We start from the raw sequence: 8,648 nt of genomic DNA, 5'->3' as shown, positions 1-8,648 counted from the left end.
GTGTATGTATGTGTGAGTATATATTGTTGTTTAGCAGTTTTACTATGACCTGTCCAGGAGTTGTTTTCTCTGTTTACATTGTTTGGCATTTATAGAGCTCCTTGAATCTGGCTTGATATCTTTCACCAATTTTGTAAAATCCTGGGAATTATTTCCTTTAATATGGCTTCTATTCAGTATTATCTCTCTTCTCCTTTTAGGATTCCAATTACATGTCTGATAGATCTTTTTACGAGTCCCATTAGTATTTTATGTTTTTCCTATAATTACCATTCTTATTTTCTCCATGTTTTAGTCTGTATTTTTTTTTTTTACTGACATATATTCCAGTTCACTAATCCTTTCTTCAACTCTGTTTGATCTTCTTTTAAGCCCATACATTGCTATCTTAATTTCAGCTTTTGTATTTTTCAGCTATAAAACATCCAGTTATTTGTATAGATTTCTCTGCAGTTTTAATTTTTTAAAATTTCTTTACAATGTACCAATTATAATTATTTCAGAATAATAGCTTCAACGTCTAGATTTCTTGGGATATTTTTATTTTTTCCCCTTTGTTTCTAGTCATTTGTTTTTTGTCTTCTATTATTCCTGGGTTGGTTTGTTTAATTAAATCATGAATATTGTGTATGAAAACTTATACAGAAAATTTCAAGTTCTTGGAAATGTTATTTTCCTCCAGAATTAATGTACATTTGCTTCTGGCAGTGGGGAGAATCTTTTAAATCCAGGTAGGGATTCAAGGCTAGGTTGCAAACTTTGTGAGACGGATCTGTTTCAAGTTTGCCCTTACTCCTAGGATATAGGCCTTGAGGGGTCTGAATTGTACGTGAAGCCCTTCATCTTGTTAGACTCTAAACTTATATTTTGTCTCTCCAGCCCCATAAGATGGCAGCCTCTTGGTTGCCCCTTGTAAATTAAAGAGAAAAGCAGTGCTGCATGTGTCTTACCAGTTTGCACTTTCCTTCTATCAGTCCCTTAAATCTTGGTTGTCTTGGTAGCTCTGTTATATCTTCAAATCAATCTTTGTAAATGTTTTATACTGCTCTGCTCCTCTGGCTGCTCCCATTGAAACAAGGTAATCAGCCAGAGCCAGAAGAGAAATACTCACCCACAAACTTCTTAGACCTGTACCTCACCTTCACTCTTTACTGATTTGGGTATTTTTTGTGCCTCCAAATTCAGTTTCTTTGGTACAATTTATCCAGAAAACATCCTTTTGATCTCCTGTGTGAAAGGAAGTTGTCTGGCACAAGGTACAGAGAGAAGCTTCAGGTCCTATAATACTATGTGAGGAATTTTAACTCATTACCCTGATGTCAGTACCACTCATCAATACCCTACACCCATCTCCCACACCACATACACACACATACATGTTTGTGATTACCGTATCTCCAAGTCTGAGCATTTCTAGGGCCCTGCAAGATGCACCAACTTGCTTCTCATAGTTCTTTCCTTCTGCATAGGCTTTTCTGCTGTAACTTCTACTCTGATAAGGCAGTTAGGACTGAGGTGAGGGAAAATGCTGGATCTGAGATTTGAAAGTTAGAACACAGCCACGTTATAGTGAAAAGGTATCAGGGATTTATAGTTGGGAAGCTTCTGAGGGAAATGTTCCCAAACCTACTGCAATATTTAGTCAAGATTTTTCAAACTCTATTTAGTAAGTTATGGATAATAGGCAATGTTTGAATCATGAAATGTTAGAAGTGGAAGGAATTTAGAAGTCATCTGGTTTGAATTCCTTGTGTTAAGCTTCACTAAACTAGACCCTAGAAATAGTAAGTGATTTGTCCAAGGTCACTCTGTTAGCAATGTGGCACAGTAGATAAAAGTCCTGGTTTCAGGTCAGACAGAATTAGACTTGATTCATGGCTTTACCACTTAGTAGCTCTGAGACGAATAATAGCTAGTTTCTTGGTTGTCTGGATAGCTTTGTTACATCTTCAAATCAATGTTTAATGTTAATTTTGGCAACTAACATTCCTTCTTAGAGCCTCAACATTCTCATTTATAAAACTGAAATAATAATGGTACATAGGATAGCTGTAAAATTTAAATGAGGCAGTACATTTTAAAATAGTTAATGTGTTATTTGGCATATTGTAGTAACACCAAATCAATATTGCTTATTATTGATAATTATAGTTGACCAGTGGCAGAACTAAAAGTCAGACTGCAATGGCTCCTGACTCTTGATTCGAAACCATTCTCAATGTCATTAGTATTTTCCTCAGGAGGTTATCACTGGGGTACCTGTTCTATCTAAATTCGAGCAATTTCTGTCACTTTCTGTTTCCCTACTTCTCTTTAACTATGATATAATGAGGTCAATATCTGACATATAGTGAGTTCTCATTATGTGTTTGTTGAAATGAATTCTTTTGAGTCAATTGGTAGCATTTCTTCTATATAGCAAAATACAGTTTCCAAGAAACTGTGTCTGTCTTTATATTATTGTATGCTTAGGACCTAGCACAAAAGGAAATTTAAAAATATTCATAGAATTAATAAATGAATAAATAAATGAGGGAATTAATCCTTGCCCACTGCTACAGTGACATCCTTGCTGTTTTAGGAGTAGCTTCTAAGCTACGGGGGTGGCAATAAGCAAAGCAGATTTATCCTCCAATATTATGCTCAGTGATAGTTAACAGATGCCACCTGAATTAGTACATATCCCTGAGCAAGCCTTAGTGGTTCTTTAGAATGACCTATGCTACTCATCCAATGTTTTGTTTTGCCTTAGCTATTCCTTGCCATAATTCATGTGGTGTATCAGTAGGCTATTGCTGCATAACAAACCACTTCAAAACTTATTGACCAATTGCCCTATTTTATACAATTAGCTTTTGCTATGTAGCAAGCACCCAAAACTTAGTACTTAAGACATTTATTTAGTTCATGATTCTTAGGGAGGGGGCTGGGTGTTTATTTGACCTGGGGTGGTTGATCTCTGCTGGACTCTTTCAAGTATCTGCAATTAGTTGGCAGGCCAGCTGGCAGCCGGGTGATCAAGCCTGGCCTCACTCATATGTCTAGAAGTCAGCAGGCTGTCACTTAGCTGCACCACTCATCTTTGACCATCCAGCAGGCTAACTCAGGCTCTCTCTCACATGGTGGCAGAGATCTAAGAACAAGAGAGGACAAATATCAATGCACAAGCAGTTTTTAAATTTCTGCTTATGTCGCATTTGCTGTTACCCACTGGCCAAAACAAGTCACAGTCATATGGCCAAGCCCAGACCAGTGTGAGAGAGGAAGACCTAAAGGCAGGGAAAGCATGGACAAAGTGGGGTATTTACTGTAACAATATATCACATTGTTTTATATTGTTGCAGTAATATAGCACATAAACAATGTGGAATGTAATATATTACATTACAAATAATGTGATATATGTGATATACATATATGTATGTATGTATACATATACACACATGCATGTACATATGTGTATATACATCACGTGTATATGTATACATACACATCATATATGTGTATATACAAACATATATGTATGTCACCACTATGATATGTGTATATATACATACAAATATGTATAGCACATATATGGTATATATGTATATATACAATGTGATGCTGATACAAATATCGCATTATTTGTAATGTGATATATTACACTCTTTGTAAGCCTGGTAGCTGAGTCAAATAATGTTTCTCACTTTAGTAACTCACTGTGTAGAAACCAGACTTTTCCTTTTTCCTTCTGCTTTATCCCAGTCCAGATGGTCTAGCTTTGAACAAAAGTCATGAATATAGACTTCCTTCATGGTGAGAATATCCTCTGGGGACTTTGGGTATTTTTTTTCTAACAGAAAGATTTAACCTGAGACATCTTTGTCTATCAGAGTAGTTCTGATACATGTTGAGCATCCATAATATGAGAATCCAAAGTAAAATGTTCCAAGATCTGAAACTTTTTGAGCTTTGACATGATGCCACAAGTAGAAAATTCCACACGTAAGCACATAACATAAACTTTGTTTCATGCACAATATTATTTAAAATATTGTGTAAAATTACCTCCAGGCTATGTATATAAAGCACATATGAAACATAAATGAATTTTGTGTATAGACTTGGATCCTATCCCTAAGATATCTCATTTGGTACATGCAAATGTTCCAAAATCCAAAAAAAATTCTGAACACTTCAGGTCCTAAATGTTTTGGTTAAGACATACTCAAACTGTAATGATGACTCTTAAAAATTAAAAGGTCTGTATTTTAATTTATTTCTTCCCTGAAGGAAGAAAATTTGTCCTCATGCAAATTTGTCCACTCCTTGAAACTTCTTCTACAAAAAGAATTTCAAGTTGTGCTTCCTCAGGCACCTTTGAAGTAAACACACAAACACGCACACATGCACATGCACACACACGCACATACACTTTCTAATTATCCCTACCTCTACACCAGGACTCACTAGAACTCAAGTAAAATTCAGTTTGAATTTTCTGAGCAATCTCACACAGTCACCTACAAAAAGACAGCAGAGTGTGGTGATTAATGACATCTGGGTTGAGTCCTGACTTCATCTTTTACCAACTCTAAGACCTTAGGCAAATTAATTGCTTGGCGCCTTAGTTTCTTCTTTTGTAAAATGGTGATTATAATGCCTTCCTCATGGAGATGTTGTGAGGAATAAAATAATAATTTGATAATGCTCGGAGAGCACTTTCAAAAAGCAGGTTTACTATTAGCAACAGCTAATATTGTTGGTCATCTAATCAGGGACCGAGAAGGGCCATGGGCTCTCAGCAATGCAGTTAAGAGGTGACACCAGCTTCATCTGCTGGGGTAAATGACTGAGAAACTCCTATTTTCTAAACATTGCACTGCACTGTTCTTTAGGATTTTGGGGAACCCATCCTAAGCCCTGAGCCAGGAACTCAGCCCCTGTAGATCTTTGTATAATATATAACCCACTGACTTTTAAAAGGTTTCAAATGTAGTGACACAGGATGCTCCTGGGTCCCTTCTGAAGCACAGTCCATTTGCCTCCCACAGAGTTACAGAAGTTACACCCTGTTTTCAGAAAAACTTTCCCAATACAGGCAGATAGTTCACGTTTATTTCATAAACCTTGTTTGCTTACGTGTTCCAACCATTTTACAAATATTAACTCATTCAATTCCAGTTCCAAACATTTTACAAATACTAACTCATTAAATCCTCATAACAACTCAGTGGAGTAGGTTGTATTATTACCTTAATTTTACAGATAGAAAAACTGACCCACACGTAGATCACATAACCTGTCCAAGGTCATCTAGGGGAGTGGTAGAACCAGGACTCAAATCCAGGCAGTCTGGGCCAGAATCTCCGCTCTGAACTACTAATGTGTGCTGCCTTTCTTGACAAAAGGCTATTTTTTATTGAGCAATTCCTATGTGTGTACCAAGTGAAGGATTTGTTATTTAATTCTTAGATAAAAGCAGGATTATCCCCATTTTATAGATGTGAAAGCTGAAGTTGATTGGGGCTCAGTGACTCCACCAAACTCGTATAGATGATGAGTAGCAGAGCAGTGCCTATTCTTGTAAGGACTCTACTATCTCACCTCTCAAAGAAGTATTTGACAACTAAAAAACAGTGATACATGCTCTTATTTGAAGAGAAAAATATACCACTTTTCTCCCTTCTTTTTCATGGATTTACTAAATCAAGCTAAATTCAGTTTCCAGGAAAATTCATTTAATGAAAACATTAACGTATTAGAATAGGTGCATCATTTGATATTTATTATTCACTGATTAATTCATTCATCTCACAAATATTTACTTGGAACTGACTCTGTGCCAGGCACTGCATGTGTTTGATCGGATCGGTGTGCCAAAAATACACAAATCTCAGGGCTCTTTTGTTTAATGGTGATTGCAAATGTGGCTCCTAAGACACATGACTCTGGGTATCACGCCCTAGTTAATTCTTTTCCAACACATTTATTTGCAGTTGTGCAGACTTATCCAGGACAGAGTCACTGGCTTTGGACTCCTAAAGGACAAACATCAGATAGGGTGAGTGAAGTTCTCACTAGGTTTTCAAGTGCTTTGTTTGACACCCGCTCGAAAGGTTTACCTTGCCCACTCAGGCCACTATGCTATAAATCCCTATCCTCTAGCCAAGTGCATAGATTGTAGACATTTAAATTTGCTGTCCACTCCTGGAGAATAATTACAGCTATTTAATTATATTCATAATTTAGCATACACCTGAAAAATATGCTGTGAAATATCTGGGGGATCCTTTAATACTGGTGTTCCATTTACAAACTGTCACATTTATAATGCGTCTTTAATCTTCTAGGGTCTGCTAGAATTTTTTATTACAGTCTGCCTTGTGCTTTAAATATTAAAGATTCGGCAATACTTCAAAAGGTGATAATGCCTGATGCCCTGATGGTGCTTAAACCTCAACGGCTAAATATATTGAGGAATGTTCAGTGGCCCTGGCTTAATTAAACATGCATGTGTATTTTCAAATGCAATATTTTTCTGCTTGTTAGGTTTTTGACAAACCTCCAAACAGGTCCAGGTGGAACAAAGCATGTAAACAGGCTTGTGAATGGAGCTTCAAACACTCAAATTAGCACCTTCCTGCAATTAATATGCAAACCTTGGAATCTCTGCAATTGATAATGCCATTGAATACTATTTGCGGCTTAACAGTGTATCTTTGTCATTTCATTTTTTAAAAACGTGTCCAGTTTAATTATGCAAGAAGACATTGGTGACAGCTTCTTAGCCAATGAGATAGTATTTGTTCTCAGCAACTTATTCTTCTCTCTGGAACCCAGCATGCATTACAAGGCAGTGGCAGGCTTTAAATGTATCATTTGTTTTCATTATATAGCACTTAAAAGGTAGCCTTCTTCTAATTCAGCATGCCGTGTCAAAGCAGCCAGAGTTCTCATAAGCCCTGATACCAAATTACCTGTGGCTGTGGATACTTGAAAACTGCTTAAGCAGCTTTCACAATTAAAAAAAAAATGGCATGAATGCAAAATTCCTCAATATTACTTTGGAAAAAGGATCTGTATTTGGCATTTGCCACATTTTAGACTTCGCTGAAAAATGTGTTTCAAAGAAATTGTATTTTGTTTTAGAATATGTACATTTAAATTTTTGTCACAAGAAATGAAATATTAAGCTCAGATTTCCAATCCAAGACTTCTGGACATCTTTTCATAGAGCCATATAATATTGCCTAATATTAAAATCCCCATATAAATAACACTTTGAATAGCTGCTCATCTATCTGGAAATATTACTTACTAAAGCTACCCAAATAGAGATTGGCTGTAGTTTGAAAAGGGAACAATATGTTTTACAGATGAGCCAAAGAGACTAGCTTTGAATGATTCAATCTGCTATAGAATCAACATGTAACAATTGCTGGACTAGATAAAAACTGTAATAAAAATATATATGGTGGCCTCCAATAAAAGTTCAATTATTATACTGTAATAGGTAAGCTTGTGCAAAAAAAAATTAAAAAATAAAAAAGGTCTATGAGATCTGAGGCAGTATTAGAGCAATTTTCTAGGTGAGGCAGTGCTAGTGGGATATGACAGGCGAGGTATTGTTATTATAATACCTAAGGCAAAGCAGCAACCACACAAAATGATAGACAAATCTGAATTAAGATGATATGATCGGCGAGGTGGCATTTGAATATAATCTTCCTGTATTGTGCAGAAGGCTGCATGCATATTATACAACAAATGAATTGTGTGGAAGGGTGTAGACAGAAGACTCAGTGGGAGGAAAGACAAATTACAGGCAAGATTTCAGAAGATATTTCTGTTTTGCTGGGTAAGAAGCGCACTTGGAAATTGGATTTGTAAACAAATTAAAAACTGAGTTTTTTGCTAAAGCAGCCTTCAGTGAGAGTTAACAATAAGCACTTAACCTTGGCAATTGAAGGACTTTGAAACAAATAATTAGGGAAAGACGGGGGGTGATGGGGAGCACATTTTAATTTTGTTTCCTGTGTTAATAATCCATAGTTAGTATTTCTATCCTGGATCTGTGAGGCCAGTAGCCATTTTAGATCCCTGATGGGAAAATGTTGACTTCCCTGAGAATTTCAGCCATCTTTTGCGTTCTTGAGCTATGATCACCACCTCTAATTAAAAGTCTTAATCATATCCGAACCCTAAAAGCACATAGGCGACCACAGCCCACTGAAAGGGTCCATTCTATTAAGCGACAGAAACTCTCAGAAATTTGAGCCTGCAGAAACTGCCTGCGTGATCTTTAATGGATTTTTAAAGATGACAAGAAAGGAAATGGGAAAGTAAAGCAATGGAAGGCAGAAATTCCCTCAAGGAGCATTCTGAAGTAAATCAGTGCAACTGAAACAGTGAACTCCTAGGGCCTGGGGATATCTCCCAGGTTTTTCAGCTGGACACTTACGGCCTGTTGGGTCCCTGAACACCTCTGCCCTGGGCGGACTTTGACAGAGCAAGTCACAGAAAGATGAACGACAGCACCTGAAGTGCTGTTTGCGGGGCAGAAAATTGCTCCCTTTGCACGCTGGGCTGCCTTTGCTCTCTGTCACATGACTTATTACAGCCTCCCCATATAACAGGGCCATTTATGTATGTTAACTTGGCCA

At 36.9% G+C, this 8,648-nt stretch overlaps 1 long non-coding RNA gene across 2 annotated transcripts in view; it reads right to left on the bottom strand.

Moving 5' to 3' along the window:
* Window positions 1–2,928: 2,928 nt before the first annotated feature.
* Window positions 2,929–8,648, bottom strand: part of LOC131383542 (uncharacterized) — a 152,815-nt gene continuing 147,095 nt past the window's right edge. For both annotated transcript variants that reach the window (XR_009213687.1, XR_009213688.1), the window contains exon 4: window positions 2,929–3,133. This is a non-coding gene — a long non-coding RNA (uncharacterized LOC131383542). The remainder of the gene's footprint in view (window positions 3,134–8,648) is intronic.

Source organism: Hylobates moloch, unplaced genomic scaffold (assembly GCF_009828535.3).
Source record: "Hylobates moloch isolate HMO894 unplaced genomic scaffold, HMol_V3 SCAFFOLD_5, whole genome shotgun sequence".
NCBI classification, from domain to species: Eukaryota; Metazoa; Chordata; class Mammalia; order Primates; family Hylobatidae; genus Hylobates; species Hylobates moloch.
Note: the sequence above shows the minus strand (reverse complement) of the source record. Positions and strands in the feature narration are given on the sequence as shown.